The 22,418-nt window shown below is 42.9% G+C and overlaps 1 protein-coding gene across 11 annotated transcripts in view; it reads left to right on the plus strand.

The window, feature by feature from the left end:
• The first annotated feature begins 1,891 nt into the window (after positions 1 to 1,891).
• Positions 1,892 to 22,418, plus strand: part of MTM1 (myotubularin 1) — a 110,770-nt gene continuing 90,243 nt past the window's right edge. For 3 of the 11 annotated variants that reach the window (XM_063804318.1, XM_063804322.1, XM_063804316.1), the window contains exon 1: positions 1,917 to 2,312. The gene's annotated coding sequence lies outside the window, so the exon portion shown is untranslated. Of the gene's footprint in view, positions 2,313 to 4,429; positions 4,571 to 7,838; positions 7,929 to 22,418 lie in introns of those variants that run through there. The other 8 variants (XM_016944412.3, XM_063804321.1, XM_016944410.4 and 5 more) reach the window with 6 other exon arrangements.

Here is a 22,418-nt window from a genome sequence, read left to right on the forward strand (position 1 = left end):
GGGTTCACGCCATTCTCCTGCCTCAGCCTCCCGAGTAGCTGGGACTACAGGCACCCGCCACCACACCCGGCTAATTTTTTGTATTTTTAGTAGAGACGGAGTTTCACCGTGTTAGCCAGGATGGTCTCGATCTCCTGGCCTCGTGATCCGCCTGCCTCGGTCTCCCAAAGTGCTGGGATTACAGGCGTGAGCCACCACACCCAGCCGGGGTTCTTTATATATTCTGGATATTAATCCTTCATCAGATATGTGAATTGCAAATATTTTCTTACATTCTTTAGGTTGCATTTTCACTCTTTTGTTTCTTTTGACGCACAGAAGTTTTAAATTTTTATGTACTTCATTTATCTACTTTACATTTGTTGCTGTGCTTTTGGTGTCATAGCTAAAAAATGATTGCCAAATCCTGTCAAGAAGCTTTCCCCTGTGTTTTCTGCTGAAAGTTTTATAGTTTTAGCTCTTACATTTGGATCTTTCATCCATTTCCAGTTAATTTTTCTATATGGTGTATGGTTAGGGTCTAACTTCATTCTTTTGCATGTGGATATCTGGTTTTCCCAACAGCATTTGTTGAAAAGATGTCCTCTCCCCATTGAATGGTCTTGGCACCTTTGTCTGAAAATCATTTGACCATATATTTTAAGGTTTCTGTCTGGTCTCTTTATTCTATCCCATTGGTATAAATGTCTGTCTTTATGCCAGTATCACACTATTTTGATTACTATAGGTTTGTAATGTTTTGAAATCAGGAAATGTGAGATCTCCAACTTCATTCTTCTTTTTCAAGATTGTTTTGGCTATTTGGGGCCCCTTGATTTTCATGTGAATTTTATGATGTATTTTTCTAGTCTAAAAATAAAATATCTCTGCTGTTGAGATTTTGATAGCGACTACATTGAATTTGTGGATCACTTTGGAATGTATTTACATGTTAACAATATTGAGTCTTCTAATCCCTGAACACAGCTGTCTTTCCATTTATTTGTGTCTAATTTATTTTAGCAATATTTTGCAGTTTTCATTGTAAAAGTCTTTTGCCTCCTTGGTTAAGTTTATTCCTATTTTATTCATTTTAATTAATCTTAACACAATTTCGTTCAGGTTCAGCAAATATTTGCTGACATTCAGTTTTGTTTTTGTTTTTGTTTTTTGAGGCAGTCTCACTCTGTCACCCAGGCTGGAGTGCAGTGGTGCAATCTCGGCTCACGGCAGCCTCTACCTCCTGGGTTCAAGCGATTCTCCTGCCTCAGCCTCCCAAGTAGCTGGGATTACAGGCACCTGCCACCACACCTGGCTAATTTTTGTATTTTTAGTGGAGACGAGGTTTCACCATGTTGGCCAGACTGGTCTCAAACCTCAAGTCGGACCTCAGCTGATCCACCTGCCTTGGTCTCCTAAAGTGTTGGGATTACAGGCATGAGCCGCTGAACCCGACCTCAGGTTTTTTTAATCTTTTATTTTTTCCCTTCTCATATATTCTCTCTTGGTTTTAATCTTGGGTCTACAAATCTGTGTTTGAGAAGTAGCATACTACACACCTCAACATGAATCAGGCCCTTCAAATAAAAGATAAAGCTCTTTTTAAAAAGCCTGTTTTGAGTAAAACACACTTGACTGTATCGTGAAACATTTCCTCATAGGGCTTACTTTCTTAAAAGTTATTTAGTGTAACAACTGAGGTTTCTTTTACTTTTATTTTTATCTTATTTAAGTCTTTGTAATTGGGGGTAGAAGGAGAGGATCGTATGAGTTGGGTTTAGTTTTATTTGTGATCTGACTGGGGCAATTTTGTCATGGTGTTGCCTGTGGACTAGACTTCAAAGTCCTCGGTGAATACCCTATATGTGCCTAGCGATGAAGGAAGCAAACAGGACTGGCACTTGGAAACATTGTGATGTCATGACCATAAGCCCTTTGTGCTGGCCCCGGTGTCCAAGAAGCCCTGAGACAAAGAACCTGGGTTTCTCTCTGTATGTGCTTTCATGTCCCATTACTTGGCTCAAACTTCCATCTAGCACCTGGCAAAATAGAACCTGCTGACCAGCGGGGCCTCCTCAAGGAGGCTCCAACTTAACATTGAGCTCTGTGAGAAAGTGGAAGCAAAATACCAGTGAGAAGCAATAGCGGTCTCGTCTGCCCAGGAGCAGAGTGTACAGGTTGGCTTTCACGGTCTCCTGGAGCCCCACTGCACATGTGCCTGCAGATCACTGGCAGCTCCCAGAGAGAAGCTGGGGGAAGCTTCTGATCCCTGGGGCCCACAAGGGTAATGCTCTCTCTGTCTGGGACGTAGATCCCAGGCCTCCTGCATCCAGGTAAGCTCTCTCTGTCCTGCCCCCATTAGGCTGGGCTCTGTCTTCTCCTGCTTCGGGAATGATAGAAATGTTCTATTTCTTGATTGTGATAGTGAACAGACTGGGTAGCACATCCTTGTTATTTTCAGGGCAAGCATCACCACTCTCTCCCCTTCAAGACCCCAGTCCTCTTAGAAAACAACCAACCCACCAACCAACCAAAAAGAGATAGACAATTCTGGGCAGCCTTAGGAATCTTACTGAGGCTATGTCTTCTTGTCTTCTTCCCATGCTTAAATCTCAGCTTTTTTTTTTTTTTTTTTTGAGACAGAGTCTTGCTTTGTCACCCAGGCTGGAGTGCAGTGGAGTGATCTTGGCTCACTGCAACCTCTGCCTTCCGGGTTCAAGCGATTCTCCTGACTCAGTCTCCTGAGTAGCTGGGACTACAGGCGCGTGCCACCACACCTGGCTAATTTTTGTATTTTTAGTAGAGACGGGGTTTCACCACGTTGGTTAGGCTGGTCTTGAACTCCTGACCTCGTGATCTGCTTGCCTCGGCCTCCCAAAGTGCTGGGATTAAATCTCAGCTTTATTGGGCCTGGCACGATGGCTCACGCCTGTAATCCCAGCACTTTGGGAAGCTGTGGCAGGTGGATCACCTGAGGTCAGGAGTTCAAGACCAGCCTGGCTAACATGGTGAAACCCCGTCTCTACTAAAAATACAAAAATTAGCTGGGCGTGATGGTGCACACCTGTAATCCCAGCTACTCGGGAAGCTGAGGCAGGAGACTCACTTGAACCTGGAAGGCAAAGGTTGCAGTGAGCCAAGATTGTGCCACTGCACTCCAACCTGGACGGCAGAGTAAAACTCTGTCTCAAAACAAACAAACAAAAAAAACAAACTCAGCTTTACCGAAGTATAACTTATCTGCAGTGAAATTCGCCCATCTCATGTTTATAGTATAATGATTTGGGGCAATTGTATAGGGTTTCATAATCGTGTCAACAATCAAGACACAGAACATTTCTATCAATCACCCCCAAAACTTTCCTCTTGCCTCTTTGGAGTCAATCCCCCACCCACCTCTAGGCTGACCTCTGGCCCCAGTCAACCATAAATCTGCTTTCTATCATTATTGTTTTGCCTTTTCCAAAATGTAATATAAATGGAATCATGCAGTATATAATATTTTGTGTACAGTTTATTTCATTTAGCATGATTTTTTGAGATTCATTCAAGTTGTAGCATATATCAATAGTTCTTCCTTTTTATTGCTGAGTAATATTCCATTGGGTGCATATATCACCATTGGCTTAGCTATGGGTTTAATCAGTGGGGATTTGAGATGCTTACATTCTTTTACTATTTATTATTATTATTATTATTATTATTTTGAGAGGAGTCTCACTCTGTCGCCAGGCTGGAGTGCAGTGGCACGATCTCGGCTCAGTGCAACCTCCGCCTCCCGGGTTCAAGCGATTCTCCTGCCTCAGCTTCCTGAGTAGCTGGGATTACAGGTGCACGCCACCAAGCCTGGCTATTTTTTGTATTTTTAGTAGAGACGGGGTTTCACCATGTTGGCCAGGATGGTTTCGATCTCTTGACCTTGTGATCCACCCACCTCGGCCTCCCAAAGTGCTGGGATTACAGGCGTGAACCACCGCGCCCAGCTTTTGACTATTATTTTTGAAAGGCTGCTGTGAATATTTGAATACACGTCTTTTTGTGAACGTATGTTTCCATATATCTTGGATAAATACCTAGGAATAGTATTGCTCGGCCATATGTACATTTACCTTTGTAATTCACTGCCAAACCATTTTCCAAAGGGGCTGCACTATCCTGCTGAGGCTGCTTTTTAAATACAGACTGGGGTTGGGGAGGAGGAGGTAGGCAGAGCTGCTTTGCAGCTCTCCTAGAATCAGAAGTTAGACCTGGCATTCATGTGCTTCACAACAAGCTTATGAAGGAGTTAATGAATAAAACCCATTTCACAGATGAGGAAGTAGAGGTTTGGAGAGATGTACTTGCCCGAAGTCACACACCTAACAAATGGAAGAGCTAGGATTTAAACCCTGGAACCTTTGTGTCAGTGCGCAGGGGCTTACCCCCTATCCTCTCCCATCTCTCTCCCCAGTGATCACCGTGGCAACTTGGGAATTCTGCTGCCTTGACACTCTATACATCACATTTACATCTATCCTCAAGGGGACACAACGACCCTGGGAGGTGGCATTCAACCCCTTTTTTTCAGAGGAAGCAGTTAATGATCAGAGAGGTGAAGTGACTTTCCCAAGGCCAACAGCTTGCCTATAGAATTTCTGGGACCTGAATCAGGTTTCCTAGTTCCAAGTGCTTTCTGCTAGAGCATGGTAACCCACAGCTACATTTAAAATTTTTCATTCCTAATTTTCTTTTTCTTCAGCCTTCTCTTTCCTCAGTAAGAGTGCCCCTCCCTTTCCTCCACCTTCCCCTGCCTCAGGCCCAATACATTGAACCTGGTAGGATTAAGTTGAGGCAGGAGTGGGGACTGGGGAGATCAGAGCACAGAGGCCAAGGGAGAAGTAGCAGGAAACAGGCCATTTCCTCGCTCGGGCCTGCTTCTTATCTAGGAGGTGAGAGGCCAGAGGTGGAGGTAAGGGATGAAGCCAACCAGATCCAGAGTGCAGGCTCCTCCTGGTGCTGCCTAGCCTGCCTCCCCCAACTGCAGAGAACAGGATGAAGCCTCTGAAGGTAGGAGGTGCCTCCAGCCCTCCAGCCTGTGACTTAGCAAAAGCGGGAGGACTCTGGGGGAGAGGGGCGGAAACAGGTGTAGGCTGTGCTACTCAGAAGGGTTGTGGAAGAAGCAGCCTGAGGTCGCATCTATTGCCCCCTCCTCTCTATTGTCCTGGAGCCCTGGAGAGGGAGGCCAGCCATCTTCTCACAGGCCTCCTGCATGTTGGGGGGGTGTATGTGTGCAAAATGCAGGGAAGCCTGAAGATTCCTCCACACACACACACACACACACACACACTGAAATGTGAGTGCAGCCCCAGCCTGGAAGAGGGCAGGCTCAGTCAAGAATACAGCGATGTCACCAAGGGCAAGGCGGTAACCCCTCCATAGTGTACAACCTTGTTTGTTTGTTTGTTTTGAGATGGAATCTCACTCTGTCACCCAGGCTGAAGTGTAGTGGTGCAATCTCAGCTCACTGCAACCTGCACCACCCGGGTTCAAGTAATTCTCCTGCCTCAGCCTCCCGAGTAGCTGGGATTACAGGCGCCCACCACCACGCCTGGCTAATTTTTTTGTATTTTTAGTACAGACGGGGTTTCACCATGTTGGCCAGGTTGGTTTCGAACTCCTGACCTCAAGTGATCCGCCCGCCTCGGCCTCCCAAGGTGCTGGGATCACAGGCCTGAGCCACCGCGCCCAGCCCATAGTGTACAACCTTTACAGTTTTCAAAGTGCTTCCTCATCTGTTCCTCATTCGATCTCTGCACCTACACCGTGAGACAGGCACGGCAGGGGTTACTCTCTCCATTTCACAGGCCAAAGGCTAATCTTCTCTACTGGCCCTTTCTGGTTGAATTGCATCTTTCTAGAGGTGGGGCTGGGCTGGGGCTGGACCCTGGAAAAATCTTCAGGAATTACCTCCTTAGGATGAGACCATCCCTGCTCTGCACCTTCCCCACCTCCCAACCCCCAGCTCCTCCCAGCTCCAGCGAAAAGCTTTGGCCTCATCTTGGGACACTTAACCAGGCCTATTATATGCAAGGTATCCCAGGCAGCTGCTGCCCTCCCTCCACCCAACCCCATTTTCCTCTATCCCTCTGCCCTAAGATTCACAGATACCAGGAATCCAGAGTTATTCAGCAGCCCACCAGGGAGCCTCTCTAGCATGCAAATTTACTGAGCGTGCTTTGAAATTCAGCACAAAAGTGAATGTGATTCAAAGGAGTTCATAGTCTGGGGAGGGGAGTTGGCAGAGCAGACGTGTAAGCAAATGATGACATCAGTACAACAAGAAGGGCTGGGTGGGGGAGACTTCTAATTGTGCGGGGGCCCAGGAGCAGCTGCTATTCTGCTGTCTTTCCAGGAGTTTGGCAAATCCAGGAGAGAGGACCAAGTGGAAAGGGCTGGAGGAAAGAAAAAACCCAGTGCATCAAGTTCCCTGGGACTAGGCCAGAGCTTGGGGTGAAGAGCAAAAAGAGGCACACTGGGAGAAGTGGCTAAAGAGTGGGTTGGGTTGGATTCTGGATGGCTTTGTTACTCTTCTAAGAAGTCTAGACTCTTCAATAAAGCATATATATGCATATATAAATGATATATGAATATATGTGTATATGTGTGTGACTATGTAGAAACACACGTACACATATACACTGGTATCAGGTAAAATGCTGTTTTTAGATGCTGGAGAACTAACACATACAAGAGAAAAAAAACAGGTCATAAAGTCATCCAATTTACTTGAACTTCTCATGTATAAGTATTATGCAGTACAAAGAATATTATGCTCATTTTTCTATGTGCCAGGTTGTCTTTTCTTTTTTTAATTTTTTTGACACGGAGTCTCGCTTTGTCACACAGGCTGGAGTGCAGTGGTGCCATCTCAGCTCACTGCAACCTCTCCCTCCCGGGTTCAAGCGATTCTCTTGCCTCAGCTTCCCGAGCAGCTGGGATTACAGACACCTGCCACCACGCCTGGATAATTTTTGTATTTTTAGTAGAGACGAGGTTTCACCATGTCGTCCAGGCTGGTCTCGAACTCCTGACCTCAGGTGATCCGCCTGCGTCGGCCTCCCAAAGTGCTGGGATTACAGGCGTGAGCCACCGCGCCCGGCCCAGATTGTTTGTTTTATTTGATTACGCAATGAATTCTCTTCTTGAAGTTTGCCTTTCTTCTCTTTTTCCTGTCCCTTTCTTTTTACTGTATCAATAGTTGTCTGACCCAAACCTCAACAAGTAGAAGGAATTTTGGACTGAAATGTTTCCGTTCACTAAGTCTCAATTGTGTTCTTGGAAAGGTGCTGGCACAGCTGAGGGACACCCCAGCTGTTAGTTGAGTTTGTGAATTGCAGATCCTGCTCCAGAGTCAGTGAAATTTCTTTTTCCCTTATACTATCTCAACTTTACGCAGCCAACCCTGTGTACCCAATAATAGCTCAATTTAGTGGCATCCGCTGAAGTCTTGTGTAGAGAAGTTTTCCCTCTGGATTTCCCCTTTACTGAAGAAAAATGGGGAGACCCAGACAAGGGTCCCGGGACTACGCTTCCCAGCCGCCTCCGCCCGGCGCTCAGTCCAACTTCCCTTACAGGGATGGCCCCTGGCATCTTGGCCCCGCCCATCCCCAGCGCCATATTGCGAACTACAATTCCCAGCTGCCTCCATGCGTCGGACCCTTCAAAATGGGCTTCCCAGCAGCCTCTCGGGCGAAGAGCCCCGCCCTTCGGAGCTGCTCTCCAGGTCGACCCGGCGCACTCTTCCTGCCCCCTGCCCCGTCACGTGATGCAGTCCCGCCAACCGGCACGGGGAGGAGGGCAGCGGGCGGTGGCCGGGGGCGGGCAGGCCGTGGGGGGCGGACCCCAGAGGGGGCGGAGCCCGGCCCGGCAGCCGAGCAGCCTGGCAACGGCGGTGGCGCCCGGAGCCCGAGGTGGGTGCGCGCTCACGGCTGGCCTGGCTCGGAGCCGGGCACTGCGGGGACCCGTGGTGAGGGGATCGGGAGGAGGAAGTTGGGACTCCTTGGGCCAGCGGGTCGCGCGGGGCCTTGCCGCACCGTCAGGGTTGGGTGGGGGTTTCGTCCAGGCGCCGTCGCTGTCCCCGCGGGGCAGGGCTGAGGCCAGGGAGCAGCAGGCAGGTACCTCCAGCTTCCTCCCGTTCTCCCCGCCCAAGGTGGCCGGCCGGCGGCGGGCGAAGGTCGGGACGGGGGTAGGGGTTGGCTGGCCGTGGAGCTGGGGGCGGACGTCTCAGCCACTGCCTGGACTTTGCTTCCCCGTCCCGGGGCGGTGAGTGGGCCGGGCGTCCGCCCTGCCTCCCCGGCGACGCTCCGCGGCTGGTCCTCGCCTTGGCCCTCCGCACGGAGCGGGCGTCCGCCGCATCCCCGGTGGGCCCTGCGGAGCGGCCGCAGCCCGGCACTGGCCGCGAAGCCTCGATGGCCGCTCTCGGCCAGTGTTTCTGTGTCATACACGAGAGGTTTATCTGCTTTTGCAACAGTTGAGGGAAGATCTTAGAGGGAACAGTTCCCTGATACGCAGTCGGAAGTATGTACAGGCACGAGCAAGCGCCCGTGGCCGGGTTGCCTCCCTTAACTGTCTTTTGCTGCGCTCAGGAAGTGAAAACTAATTTTAGTATTTGCCTAAGCAAGTAAGAAGTGAATCTGCTGCAAAAATTATATTAGAGCTTTATAGACGCACGCATCGTTTGAGGCGAAGTGGGTTGCGACTGGTTTTGAAACAGATACACCAGATCTTCACAAGAATAAAATTATAGCATTTTAGAATTGACTGGCACCCTGAAGTTTACATTGTTCATTTGTTTCCTGGATGGGGGAACTGAGGCCCAGAGAGGGTAACTAATATGTCCCGGGCTTCAGGGCAACTTAATGGCAAAGCTAATATCACAAGCCAGCTCTTTGGGGGTATCTTGGTGTCTGTCTAGTCTGGATTCTTTTTACCACAGCTCAGTATTATTCCTTGTGAAATAAGCACCTTAGAGTCTTGAGACTGAGCCAGCAATTTTGCTAGACTGCAAACCATTTTGAATTTCCTTCAAAATCGGTTTACCAACCAAATAAGACAATCAGGCCTGTTACTTTGCAGACACGTTTGCCTTCATCCAACATATATATTGGGCACGATCATGTATTCACCAGATTTGATTCTGAATGGCTTTTGGCTGCTTCACAAAATCAAATCTACTTTTCAGAGATTCCACACCATGGGGGAGATTTGAACCAGTGGTGCTGCCTGCAGCACCAGTGTATAGTAGCCTCCCGGGTGCTTGAGGGTGGATAACATTCATGGGGGGCTTGTAGATTCTAGTGTAGTTAGTAAATGATTGGTCTCTTTAACTTAAAGTTCTAACTACATTTATTAAGTTGTCGATGGTTTCATTCATTCATCAAACACAAGAATGCCAACGGTGGGCACTGGGAAGACAGCAAAGAGCCCCACTGCTGAGGTCCCTGCCTTATAGAGTTTATATGTGGGGAGGCACACAATAAAAAAATAAACAATGATATATTTTCTGGCAGAGATGAGCGCTATGAGAAAAAATAGAGCTCTGAAACCTTACAATGACAGTAAAACAGGCTGGCATGATTGAGAATGACTTGGGCATTACTTTGAATTTCTAGTTTTAGATTGCCAGCTGCTGCTCCAGTAAAGGAAATAAATCCAAAAGTAAATCTCTGAATCAAAGAGATTTTTTGGAGTCATCATTTCTCCAATGAGTGTCTTTTAGATGGTAAGCTCATCCCAGCCTCATTTTTACTCACATTTCCCCCCTCCCCCGACATGCAAACAGTAAGTGATTTCAAATACCTAGAGAGGTATTTTTCAAATCCTTTGCTGTTTTCATAGTTAGATAGCTGACTGTAGCTACAGAAAGCTCTGCTGAGGTCAATATTGGTTGTTGATTTCATGCCAGTGTCTGCTGGACTCTCAGGCTACCTTGCACAAGGGTTTCTCTTCCTGTGCAATGGTTTGTACTGTGAACCTCTTATCTGAAATGATCATCAGTCCTTGTGTGGTTTGTAAAGAAACTAGTTTATTTTGAAATAGCTCAAGAGAAAAGAAGCACTCATTCTTAGGAACAAGAGTGCTCGCTAATAAAATGGCATTAATGAGAGTTGACTGTAAAAGTTCATCTGTTTAATACCTTCTAAGTTCTCTCATATTCTGTATGTTCAATGGCTTCAAAGCAAAATTTTAAACTTTTACAGGTCTGAAAAATAATTAAAGTTACAAAAAATACTTTAATATTTTTTGTTCCAAAATGAGAGGCAGATTAACAAAATGTAGTTACTTAGAAACCACTGAAAACACATGGTTCTTGCTCTTATTGAGGGCTCCAAAATAAAGAGAAAAGTGGAGACTCTTCAACGATTAATAGGTGACATTTTAAAGGGGTAACCAGAGGATTTCAAAGGCTGGAGTTTCTCATTTCTAAAGTTTATTCGATTTTGTAACAGAATAATAGATTGTTTTCATTATTCTTTAGTAATTTTCCTTTCCTGTTTTCGACCTCTTTGAAGTTCTGCTTTCATTATTTTCTAGTTTTCTAGTTCTTTATTTCCTTTTTGGCAGATGTGGGGGATAGGGACCGTCATTTGCCTAGAAGATTTTGACTCTGGATTGGGCAGCCTGCCCCAATTTGAATCCTGGACCTAATATTATCTGTGTGACTTTAGGCAAGGTACTTAACTCTGTGCTTTAGTTTCCTTATCTGTCAAATGAGAATAATAATAGTACCTTTCTCAAAGGGTTGCTGGAGGGACTCAGTGAATAATCTATGCTAAGTGCTTAGAAAAGTGTCTTGCATGTAGTAGACATTAAAGAAAAGCTGTTATTGACTTGAACGATATGGAACTCTTTTGTTTTTAAGAAAAAACATTATTCTAGCTATGTCTTAATAAACTTTTGGAATCCAGTAGCTTGCTTTTCTCGACATTTCTCTGCATTTCCTTGTTGGCACGAGCTTTTGGTTCCAGGCGACGCTGGCAGCAGTGTCCTCAGTTCTTGCAGTGCTATATTCCCTTTACCATTTGGACTTAGAAATTTCTTGAGGCCAAATTTTGTTGCTACAAACAATAATAGAGCAAGAGAGGCCTTCTTCTAGTTTATCTGCCTTGAAAGTGAGAGTGTATCAGGAGACCCAGTAGGAGTTACTGAGTTAGGTCCCGTTGTCATCCTGTAGTTGGGGGAAGATTTTTCATTGGAAATCTTTGCAGTGTATTTTTCCACTGTGAGTACCACGACAGTCTCATCTTTTTCTTTTTAAGAATGCGGAGGCATCTCTTTAGATAATTGGCATTGTGTACTACTAGTGCTTTCTATTTCTACCAGAGGAACTATGGTAAATGAGCCTTTTGTTTGTGTGAGGTGGTAGAAAGCTTCCTGCATTTGGATTCCAGAAGCTGAGTTCAGGTCCCAGTTCTCTTCCTTAACTCTGTGTCACTGGACAAGTCATTTAACCTTGCTGCTAGTGGCTCTTCCATCTGTAAGATAGAGCTAATAAAACCTGCCCTGCCAAGTTTCCAGAGTTCGTCAGAGAATCAAATGTGCCTCAGAGCCCTTTGTAAAGTGTGCAGCATTATTATTATTGCATGAATGTGTTGTATAAGCAGTTGCTATTTGGAGAACTGGTATAAGAGGGCAGTTGTCCTTCCTGTTCTTGGACTGTCTTCCCTGTGGCTGTAGGTGTGGCCTCTCTGCCTCAATCTCCCTCTTCTGTCATCATTAAAATATGCAGGTATTTATATTGCCTCTTTCATAGGGGCCTGATGTCACTGGTATACCATAACAAGTTTTTGTTTTATGTATTCCTAAAATGGTAGTAGTGTATAACCAACAATCACAGGGTGACAGCAAGGCAAGCTCAGCCTCAGGGAGTGTTGCCTGCCTCTCCCAAGTGTCTCAGAATGGAAGACTTTCTCTTTTCCAATCGAGACCTGACCGCAGCTCCTGAGTCCATACTAGACTGGATGCTTGTGCTTCTGGGGTTAGAATAAAAAGCGATCCAGGCTCTGGGGAAGAGATCGTTGATAGCTCCCCAGGTCTGTACCATCCTCCTTGCTGGAACAGGGCGGGCTCCTGAGTGATAGGGCAGGCGCCTGAGCGGCCTTTTCTCGTTAAAGTTGTTTCTCAGTATCTTGAAATGTCTCTATAAGTTGCACTTTGCAATGAATTTCATGTACTTGTATTAGTTTAGTATTGCTGTTCCTTGACTGTTTGTCTTAATAGGTAACTCCTACATATTTCAATATGTTTTTCATTTTCTATGATTGTAATAAAAAGGGCGAGGTTGGAGATATTTTTTCTGATTGTCTGAAACCTAAGATGGTCCTATACACACAGTAGACATTTAGTAAACATTATTTAACTTGAACTAGACAAAGGAGGCCAGCTTAGAATTGTTCACGCATGATCATTGTAACCAATTCTGTTGCATGTCTAGAGATCATGCTCCCTGTCTGCCAGATGAAATGGAGCTCATGCTTAACCTTTCTTGCCGTGGTCAAACAGCAAATGAGAAAGTTCTTTGAATCAGTCATTGTCTTGCCACCCTTTTCTTCTCAGCTTCTTGATTTTTGAACTCTTGGCATGAGCAGTTTGAGTGCAGATTAGTTTTTGCTTTGCTTGCTAGTATGTTTGGGGTGGGAAGTTGAAGGGGGAATAATTGAAAGTAAAAATAAAAGTTGTTTGTAACTCATTCATCTCTTATCCCCTTGCCTCCAAACCCTGACAGCACACAGCAATGCCCTTTCTTTAGCATGTGATAATTGTTATATTTTGATAGCATGTCCTTGAACTTTTTTGTGAGAAGGAAGCATTGTTTATTTCCCAGAGCCTTTTGCTTGGAATGTAATGGATTGCTACATCAGTTATCCTTTCTCCTTCTTGGGAGATGTAGAGGCAGAGGTGGGTTATAAGGTAGATTCTTAGCATCAGGTGGTGGTGCTTTAAATTCCCTTATATGACTTTTAAATTGCTTTATGGCCCTGAGACAACTTAGGTGGGGATTTAGGAGAATAGGTACTATGCTGGAATCCAGCAGGCCTGGAATTGGCCCAAGCTCTTTTACTGAAATAAGAAATGTACCTGCCTGCACAGCAGTGACACTTGGCCATGACATGAAATATACCTGCGTGTCAGTACTGTTTGTGGATAACAGTAAGAAGGAAAGTTTGCACTTGGTTTCAGTGAGACCCCAGGAGGGCGCTGCGGTTAACACGGGTTATGTGACTAGGAGGATATGAGAAACCCCAGCCAGTATTCCATTTTGAGTTTCCTGGTTCTGAGGTGTTCCTTGCCCATGTCAGTGGTTCTGGATCTGGGAGAGAAAGCACAGGTCCCTACTGCCCTAACAAAGGGAGGACTGACCGTTGGTGCTGGCCCCCACCTCTTTGAATCCCTTGCTTGGAGAGAGAACTGATTTTTTCAAAGTTGAAGCTGAGTCTAACTCTGCTGGACATGTCCTTCCTTCACTATATCAACTCTAATAATCTCCCCAGAGATTCCCATTACGCCTATGACATGAAACAGGTTTTTCTTATTGATGGGGATTGCCCTTGCTCCCCGGGAGCTGGTGAAACAGGCAGAATTTCAAGCCCCATCCTCACCCACTGAGACCCACCACCGACTCCTTAAGCTGAATGTGAATTTTAATGAGGCCCCCAGGTGATTTTGCAGTAAATTAAAGTTCGGAAATAGTCTAATAGTACCAGCTCATATCCTGGCTTCCCAGTCCTTTAAGATAGCGCTAGCCAATAGAGAATGTGTAATTTAAAATTTTCTAGTAGCCACATTGAACAAGTAAAGAGACAGGTGAAATCAATTTTAATATATTTAACACAGCATATGCGAAATATTTCAATGTGTCATCGACATAATAATGACACGTTTTTCCTTTTTTGGTACTAAATTGTCAATCAGGTGTATATTTTACATTATAGCCCATCTCAGTTTGGATTAGCCACAGTTCAAGTGCTCAGGAGCTACAGCTGTGGAGAGATACATTTGGTCTTGATTTGCTGAGGATTTCATCAGATTCACTGTCAATGCTTAAATAGCCGCCTCAGTCATAACTTACATTAATATTAGGTGTAATCTTTGCCAAGTCCTTAGCCCAGTGCTTTTACATCAGGTCTCATATGAATCCTCACAGCATCGCTTTGAGGTAAAAACTGTTAAGATCCCCACTGAGTTTCAGAGAGGTTAGGTCTAAGCTGAAGCGTTTAGGAAGCAGCAATATCAGGATTTGAACCCAGGCAAGTCTGACTTCTGGGTTCGCAGCCTCCGCTGCAACTTCCTGCAGCTCTCATGACTACAGGGTTTTTTCTCGGTTTCAGTTTTTAGTTTTGTAAGCCATATTAAAAAGGCACCATTGGTATATGTATGAAATGCAATCTTCTTTCTTGAGGGGAACTTCAAAGAACTCGAGGAATGCCTCTTTCTTCTCTGGCTTTTCAGAGCGGGTACAGAGTCCCTAAACAGAAGTTTCCTCATAGAGGGAATACCACGGACCAGGGGATTGCCTTTCCTGCTGCTCATTAGAATCACTTGGGGAGTTTTACATACTTGCTGCCCTGGGCATCGCCCACAGATATTCGAACTTAATTGATCTGGGCTGAGACTCTGACATCTGCATTTTTAAAAAGTGGTCCCAGCGTGCAGCACTACCAGGAGTGCTTCTCCAACTTCATTGCCTTATGAATCACCTGGACTTCGAGTTGAAACACAGATTCTGACTCAGTGGTTCCGGGATGGGCCCGGAGAGCTTTTTCTTCTCATTTCCATCAAGCTCCCAGGTGATGCCAACAGTGTTGCTCTGTGGCTCCCACTCAGAGCAGCAAGCCACATCATAATCACCTGAGGGGTTTTTGCAAAACTACAAATTCCTGGCATCATGCCTGGAGTTTCTGATTCAGTAGGTCTGGGGTGGGGCCCAAGATCTTTACTTGAGAAGGCTCTTGCTTTCAATGTTTCACCATAAAGTATTGTGTTTACTCTAGGTTTTGTGTAGGGGCACTTCTAGTGTACATTTTTTTCGGTCATAAGTGGATGTTGAGTTTTATCAAACCCCTTTTCTTCCTTTATGGAGATAGGTTTTTGGTTTGTGTTTTTGTAGAGAGGGCTTCTTACTGTGTTACCCAGGCTGGTCTCAAACTCCTGTCCTCAAGCAATTCTCCTGCCTCAGTCTCCCAAAGTGCTTAGGATTACAGGCGTGAGGGAGAACCTGTGTTTTCCCTCCTTGAACTTGTTAATGTGGTAGGCTATTTTAAGGGATTTTCTAATATAACTTTGTAGCATTAACTAAGTTTGTATTGCTGGGATAAACTCAACAGGGTCATGTTCTTTCTTACTGCTGGGTTTGATTGCTAATACTTTCTTTAGGATTTTTACATCTTATATACATAAGATTTGGTATTAGTTTTCCTGTGCTGTCTTGGTCTAGTTTAATATCATGCTTATGCTAGCCTTATAAAGTGAGTTGAGGTATTCCCTTTTTCTGTTCTCTGGAAGTTTGTATAAGATTGGAGTTACTGGTTCCTTGAATGTTGCTAGAACTTGCACATAGAGCTGCCTGGGCCTGGAAGATTATAAACTACCAGCAAATGTCTGCCAAATCTATAGCTGTGTCTGTCTTTTCATTCCTGCATCCTACTATTGTTTGTTTGTGCCCTCCTTTTTTCTTTATTAGTCTAACCAGAGGTTTGTCAGTTGTGGTTATGGCACCAACTTGATAATATAATTATGTTCATTTGTTTCCCTTTTAGGGCTTTTCCCCCGCTTTTTTGATTAATTTTTAACGAGTAAAAACTTTATATGATTTTAAAGTCAAATTTATTTCAAGGTATATTCAGAAAAGTCTTGCTTTCACCCCATCTCTGACCAGGTATTCTGTTTCTTTTCCCCCCGTAGATGATCAATCTTATTAGTTTGTTCTTCTAAGTATCTTTTGCAAATTTGAGCAAGCACGTACATGTATTTTCCCCTTTTCTTGCACAAAAACATATTTCATACACTATTCAGCCTCTTGCCCTTTTCACTTAAAGAATATACCAGGAATCATTCTTCATTTTCTCCTCCTTTCTTTAGATTTATTCTGCTGTTTGGATGTTTCAAAACATAGTATTTTCATGATTATTTAGTTGTGATATTTTCTATTATGATTATTTCATTCACCTGCGAGCTGTTTAGAAGTATATTTTTACTTACAAATGTATTTTCTAGGTATTTTCAAAACTGATTTACAACTTAACTGCATTATGGTGAAAGAGTATGATGTGAACACTCGTAGTTCTTTGAAATTTCTCAAGGATAGGCTTATGTGGTATTTTTGTGGCTGGCTTCTTTCACTTAGCATACTGCTTTTTATATTCATTTTTGTGTTGTTGCATGTATCAGCAGTTCCTGACTTTCTGTTGCTGAGTAGTATTCCATAGTATGGTTATAATGTAATTTATTCATTCAGTAGTTGATCATTTGAGTTGATTCAGTTTTTGGCCATTTTGAAAAAAAGCTGCCATGAACATTCACATACAAGTCTTTGTGTGGACTCATGCTTTTATTTGCTTTGTGTAAATACTTAGGTGTGGCATTGCTGGGCCATATGTTTAGTGTATGTTTAACTTTACAAGGAACTGTCAAACTGTTTTCCAAAGTGGCCATGCCATTGTGCCATTTTGCATTCCTACTGGCTTTAATTGTCTGCCTTTAAAATGTTAGCCATTTGACTGGGTGTATAATGGTATCTCATTGTATTTTTAACTTACAAATTCCTAGTGACTAGTAATAGTGAGCATGTCTTTATGTGCTTTTGGCCATTAAGTTTATATTCTTTGGTGAAGGATTAGCTGAAATCTTTTGCCCATTTCTTATTAAATTGGATTGTCTGTCTGAAGTTGTGAGGGTTCTTTTTATATTCTGGATACAAGTACTTCATCAGATATGTGATTTGCAAGCATGTTCTCTCAAACTGTGGTTTGTCTTTCATTTTCTTAACTGTGCCTGTGCAAGAGCAAGGAGTTTTGATTTTGATGAAGTCCTATTTACTTTTTCCCCTGTTATGGTTTGAGTTTTTGTGTTTTAAGAAATCTTTACTTAACCTAAGTTCACAAAAATTTTCCCCTGTGTTCCTTCCAGAACTTTTTTAGTCCTGCTCTTATGTTTAGATCTGTTTTGGCAGACAGATCTTTCCAACCCCTGGTGTTTATACCTGTGTGATCCCCTTCCCTTGAGTGTGAGCAGGACCTGTGACTTGCTTCTAGAATATAGACTAGAATATGGAAAAAGTGTAGGGATTCTACAGATATAATTAAGGTCACAACCAGTAGATTTTGAATTAATCAAAAGAGAAGTTATCCTGGGTAGGCCTGAATTAATCAGCACAAAACCCTTAAAAGAAGGTCTGGGTCCTCCCCGAGGTGAGATTCTCTCTGCTGACTTGTTGATGTGAGCAGCCACATTGAGGAAGGCCACATAGAAAGGAACTGCAGGTGGTCTCTAGGAACTTAAAGCTGCTTAGCAAAAAGCCAGGGCCTTCAACCATGCAGCCTAAAGGAAATGAGTTCTACCAACACTCTGAATGAGCTTGGAAGCAGATTTTCCCCAGTTGAGCCTCCAGATGAGAATGCAGCCTGGCCATTACCTTGATTGCAACTTTGTGAGACCCTGAGCAGAGGACCCAGCTAAGCTGTGCCTGGACACCTGACCCACAGAAACTGTGAGATGATAAATATGTGCTGTTTATGGCTGCTAAGTTTGTTATTCAGCAATATAAAACTAGTATGTCTATGTTCCATTTCAAGTTAATTTTGTATATTTTGTGAAGTAAGGGTAAAGATTCATTTATTTTTCCATATGGACATCAAACTGTTCCAGCATCATTTGTGGGAAAAGGCCCACACATTTTGGTAATTTTGTTGAAAATCGATTGACCATTGCTAGGACCTCAAAAAGAAGGGCCTAATTATAGTCTCTGTTCTGTTCCATTGATCTGTATGTCTATCCTTATACCAGTACTGCAGTGTCTTGGATTACTGAGGCATTATAATAAGTCTGGGGATCAGGTAGTGGAAGTACTGCAACTTTTTTTTTTTTTTCTTTTCAAGATTGTTTTGAATATTCTTGGTCGCTTGCCTTTCCATACAAATTTTGGAATCATCTTGTCCAAGCCTGTTGGGATTTTGATAGGGATTTCATTGACTTTGTAGATCAATATTGACATCATGACAATTAGGAGTCTTTGATCCTTGAGCATGCGATATGTATCTATATATCTATATCTATCTATCTATCTATCTATCTATCTATCTATCTATCTATTTTTGTTTTGAGATGGAGTTTCGCTTTTGTTGCCCAGGCCGGAGTGCAATGGTGCAATCTCAGCTCACTGCAACCTCCGCCTCCTGGGTTCAAGCGATTCTCCCGCCTCAACCTCCTAAGTAGCTGGGATTACAGGCACCCACCACCACACCCAGCTAATTTTGTATTTTTAGTAGAGACGGGGTTTCTCCATGTTGGTCAGGCTGGTCTTGAACTCCTGACCTCAGGTAATCTGCCCGCCTCGTCCTCCCAAAGTGCTGGGATTACAGGCATGAGCCACCACGCCTGGCCCAAGCATGCAATATTTCTCCATGTATTTAGGTCTTTAATTTCTCTCAGCAATCTTTTGTAGCTTTCAGTGTGTGATTCTTGGACGTATTTTGTTCAGTGTTTCCCTAAGTATTTCATTTTTTTTGGTATTGCAAATGACATTTTTAAAATAAAGTTTTTTGAGACAGGGTCTTGTTCTGTTACCTAAGCTGGAGTGCAGTGGCATGATGGGGGCTCACTGTAGCCTCAACCTCCTGGGCTAAAGTGATCCTCCCTCCTCAGCCTCTCAAGTAGCTGAAGACTACAGGTGCATGCCCCCATGCCCAGCTAATTTTTTTTTTTATGTTTTGTAGAGATAGGGTCTTGCTGTATTGCCCAGGCTGGTCTCAACTTCCTGGGCTCAAGTAGTCCTCCTGCCTCAGCCTCCCAAAGTGCTGAGATTTCAGGCATGAACCATAGCACTTGGCCAGTATTTTTATATTTCAGTGTTCATATGTTCATTGCTAACAATACAAATATAATTAATTTTTATATTGGCTTTGTGTTTTATGCAGCCTTACTAAATTTACTTATTCTAGTAGTTTTTTTGTAGTATTCTTAGGATTTTTTTTGCATACGTGATTATGTTGTCTGTAAATACAGTTTTACTTCTTTTTTCCAATATGTTATGTGTTTTGAACTTGCTAGAAGCTCTAAAAGATGTTAAATACAAGTGATAAGAGTGACCGTCCTTGCCTTGTTCCCACTCTTATTGGTGAAAGAAGAAATGCTTTCTAAATGTGATGTCAGCTGAAGGTTTTTCATAGGTGCCCTTGACAATTCCTGATTTCCTGAGGGTGTTTTTAAAAATCATGGATAGATGTTGAATTACGTTAATAGAAGCCACGTCTCAGATACAATCTTCAGGAAGATAGCACACCTCATGAATAGTCTTACTGACTATACATATCACCACATTTATACCCATTCTTAACCACCACTACCCAGCTTTTCCTCCTAGTGTCGATAACAGAATTTCCATCTGGATCTTGGGAATTCTTTGTGGAGCAGCATATACTGCTCCTTCAAAAGATATAGAACTTCTCTGCGAGATTCACATGTATCATTATTTTAGAACTGGAATTTCTTCATCCTCTCTTTCCTTGCCATTCTTTTAACACTGGTTTTGGTTCTTCTTCATCTTCTTGCCTTTTTTATTTCTGCCTTTTTTTTTTAAGTTATTTCTGCCCCATCTGTGAAACCTTGTCTGCCAATAGTGCCAAGTTATAAAAATATGTACGTTCAGTCCTTTCACCTTCTTCTGTAACAAGGATAGGTGGTTGTTTGTATTTGTGACTGGAAGAAGTAACTGCTCCAAGTATGAAGATAACTATTGTCCATACTCTCTAGGTCATGGCAAGTCTTTCTCCTTCTGATTCTCCCAGGATCCTAATTAAGCCATCTTTGGGGATTCCCTTTGCATACTCCTTCTCTACTATGGCAAACTGCCTGCTGGGCAAGCTGCTACTCCTACTACTTATCTCTGCTAACCTTCAAGGTCAACCTGCTCTTGCAAGTTAGGACTAATTAAGATGTATCAAGCCCAACATTCTCAACAATCAAAAGACCCTAGGCAGCGTTCCAAAAGCCCCATGTAGAGGAAGGTCAGGAAGTTCCAAATCCAAATTATTCAATGTATTTTGGAACTCTTCTTTGGATTGACTTCAGAGACCATGGCACCTTTAAAAAAATATCCTCGCACCTTTAAAAAAAATATCCTCAAAGGCTCTAGGCCAAAATCATTTTGTATCACCTCTATTAATATATAGAATGGGCACCGGTGCTGTGTGGAGCATTGGTTTTGGTTTAAAAACTAAGATATGGTTAAAGTTCATGAGATGGTACCTTATGTAGCTTTAAATTCCAAAGGCAGTTTCAAAAGAATAATTCAAAGAATACTTTGAACAGTGGCCACATTGCTGGAATTTGTGTACACCATCAAAGGGGACTACTTTGAAGAATAACTCAGCTATATATGATCTGACAGGCTTTTTAACAAATGCCTCATTACATCATAGTTGCACCTCATGGGGTGTTTTGTGCACTAGTAATAAAAACTTTCTCCTTTTAAAAGATAGTTTTAATAAAGACTAAGTGGATACAAATAAATAGTAGACAATCAAGGGTTGTGCTGTTTCAGTGACTCACAGACATGGATTTCAGGGGAAAAAGCCTATTTGTTGACTCATCTTTAAAGTGAAGTCTAGGGTTCTTCTTTGTGATCATCAGATTTTATCACGTGGATGAAATTCCGAAAAGATTTTTTTTATCCAGCTGTGCAAGCAGGAGGCATGATGTCCTCATTTTAATATGATCATCTATGACAGAATGAGAATGACAGATATCTCTCTGTTAGTGGATGAGAGGGCCGGTCAGATTGCCTAGATTTCAGTTCCACCTTTGACAGTTATCAGCAGACAAATTGTTTAACCTTCCTGTTCCTTGTGTTTGTCAGTTGTCATATGATGATAGTAATACCTAGTTGCCTTTTAAGGTTTTGGTGGGGATTAAATGACTTAATCTGTGATTAGAACAATGTCTGACAGGTAGTAGATGATCTGTAAATGAAAGCCGTGATCATTAGCATAAGCAGATACTCTGTTTTGCTTTAATTGTATCACCTCTGTTATTGTCTTTATTACTATTTAACCTTTTTTATACATATTAATTATCTTTATTGTTATCTAAACATTTGTTTGTCATCTTCCCAACTCAGTTTTTAGCTCCTTGAAGACATATCTCAAATTTTTTTGGTTGAGGGGAGGGGGATCTCTCCATTGTGGTCCAGAGTAGCTGCCCACTATATAGTTACTGATTGTGAACTCTTTGGAAACAAGATTTAAATAATGATATATGCTGAGTTAGGAGTATCTCAGAATGATTGGCTTGTTGTCATTTCATTATTTCTTCTAAAAAACCATATTATTATTTCAGTACTAGTTAATTTCATAGGTATTCATTGAATGCTTATGGATAGATTGACAAATGAAATTGTTCTGAATGTAACCATATGTTGACATGACCATTTTGTAGATTGTTAATTTCTGTAGCCAACCTCCTGCCTATTATGGGTTGAATTGTGTCCCCTAAAAAGATATACTGAAGCCCTAGTCCCTATTTCCTCAGACTGTGGTCTTGTTTGTTACTGCAGTTGTAGTTAGTTAAGATGAGGTCATGCAGCACTGGAGTAGGGTGGACTCCTCATCCAGCATGACTGGGGTCCTTATGAAAGAGGAAAGCACCATGTGAAAACACAGACACACAGGGAGAAAGCCATGTGACAACAGGCAGAGAGATTGGAGTGGTGAAGCTGCAAGCCAAGGAATGCCAAGGATTGCAGCCACCACCAGAAGCTAGGGAGAGGCAAGGAAGCATTCTCCCCTAGAGGCTCCAGATGGCACATGGCCTAGCTGACACCTTGATTTTGGACTTTGGGCCTCCAGAACTGTGAGAGAATTTATTTCTGTTCTTTTAGGCCATCCAGTTTGTGGGACTTCTTTACAGCAGCCCCAGGACACCAATAGGCTGCCCATCTGCTTGAATTAGAGTGTTGACAAGCTTGGGATTTCATTTCAAATGGTGGATTTGCCTATGTTTTCATCTGTTATCCATCTGCTCCAGATACTTTGATTTAAATATATAAATATAAATACATATTTATATATTTAAATATAATTTATATAATTTATAATTTATAATTTAAATATATATTAAATTATATATTTATATATAATTTATAAATATATATAAATTATATATATTTATAAATTATAAATATATATAAA

This window comes from Pan troglodytes, chromosome X, assembly GCF_028858775.2.
Source record: "Pan troglodytes isolate AG18354 chromosome X, NHGRI_mPanTro3-v2.0_pri, whole genome shotgun sequence".
Classification (NCBI taxonomy): Eukaryota; Metazoa; Chordata; class Mammalia; order Primates; family Hominidae; genus Pan; species Pan troglodytes.